The 1,958-nt window shown below is 37.9% G+C and overlaps 1 pseudogene; it reads right to left on the reverse strand.

Moving 5' to 3' along the window:
• Nucleotides 1-207: 207 nt before the first annotated feature.
• LOC122731721 lies at nucleotides 208-1,141 on the reverse strand (annotated as a pseudogene).
• Nucleotides 1,142-1,958: the final 817 nt, after the last annotated feature.

Consider the following 1,958-nt stretch of genomic DNA (forward strand, 5'->3'; position numbering starts at 1 on the left):
TTTAAATTCACAAATGTAACCCATCAAAATGAAAAAATATATCTCTTAAAAGCCCGTTGTTGGTATCACTTAATCTTAACCATTATATCCAGTAAAATATTAGGTCCTTAAAGGAAGGAATCTTTCATTTTTCCCTGCATCCATGAAATATATGACAATACCTGGGGACATAGTTTGTATTCAATAAATACTTGTATTGAGTTGAATTCATGAAAAAAGGGATTTCCTACTCATCAGTTTTCTCAGGGCCCCTTTAACTTCATTGTTCCTTAGACTGTAGATCAAGGGTTTCAACATGGGGATCATTCAATTTAGAAAACAGACACCACTTGTTTTGATCGTTGTGTAGCTGGACTTAGGCATAAACATAAATAATGTAATTGTGCCATAGAACAAAGTGACTGCTGTGAGGTGGGAGTACAAGTGAGAAAGCTTTGGATCTCCCCTCAGTGGAGTTTATCTTGAGGACAGAGAAAAGGATGTACACATAAGAAGATCATGATAATTAGCACTGTGATCAAAATTATTGATCCAGAAGAAGCAGCAGGAAAGAATTCAGCAAGATCATCTTTATGGTTAGAAAGTTTCAAAAGTGGTGAATAATCACAGAAAAAGTGATTGATCTTATTGGATCCACAGAAAGACTGATTCAGTAAGAAACCAATGAAGATCCAGCATTGAAAGAACCACCCAGGTAGGATGTGATGAGTAACAAAGTGCACACCCTAGAAGACATGTTGGTGGAGTAGAGTAGAGGGTTACAGATGGCCACATATCTATCATAGGCAATCACAGCCAGCAGGAAGCACTCAGCAGTTCCAAAGATGACTCCAAAGAAAAGCTGGGTCATACAGCCTCCAGAGGATTATGATTTTATCTACAAGGAAGTTCTTGAGCATAACAGGTGTGGACAGATGAAGAATATCCAATATCCACAAAGCCAAGTGGGCTGAGGGAAAAGGTACATTGGAGTGTGAAGCTGGGAGCTATTTCTGATCAGTATGATTATGCTAAGGTTCCCAACTAAGGTGACTGCATAGACACCCAGGAATATCACAAAGAGGATGACATGAAGGGTTGGATCATCTGTTAACCCCAAAATAATGAATTCGGTCACAGCAGTACAGTTATTTCCTGACATCTGTTGTGGAAAGAGAGCCTAGTAGGCAGAAAAAAAGGGGAATTAAATAGAATACAAAACTATGATTTGGATATATCTATTGGTGTGTACTCAGGAAATATTCCACTGGCCACCTCTTCCATTCCCATCCTACTAACTCTCATACTTTGTGCCTATGCATCATAGAAGGGTTACTTACAAGCAAAAGCAAAAATGGATATATTTATTGCCTACAAATGTTTTCCTGGACCAACTGTCTATATAGTGATTGTCCAGTTTTTACAACAGTGAGAATGTTTATAAGACTTTAAGAGTAAAGAGATTGTTTAGTCATGCCATTGGAACCTTTCTTAATTATCGCAGATACTTTATCCAAATGTGTAAATACTGTTCTGCCAACTAACCACCATTGTTAATCCCTTCCAAAGAGTCTGCTCTATGTTCCTTCACCTCTCACAGGACCACTTTCCACAACTTAAGATATTATCTACTGCATGTTAATTGATAATAAGTAAATTCCTGCTTTCCAAGATGACCCTTGTGTTCAAAAATCACAAAAGAGGAGGAATGGAGACTCTCAATTCTGGGTCTTCTCATTGTGGTCTGCTCCTAGAACTTGACATTTCTACAAAGAGCCATCATTATGCTATATATTGCTAGCCTGAAGGAATATGGGAAATTTCCCATGGAAAAGTTGTATTTTCCAGGTAAAACAATGGAATACAACCTGCTGTAGCTAAATCCTATTTACCTGTAGTATCCTTCAATTGCAGAATAGCTGAATACATTGTGGTATAGAAAAGTAGTAGCCTAGGTGGTGCAATGGATAAAGCACCGG

This window comes from Dromiciops gliroides, chromosome 6 (genome assembly GCF_019393635.1).
Source record: "Dromiciops gliroides isolate mDroGli1 chromosome 6, mDroGli1.pri, whole genome shotgun sequence".
NCBI lineage: Eukaryota > Metazoa > Chordata > Mammalia > Microbiotheria > Microbiotheriidae > Dromiciops > Dromiciops gliroides.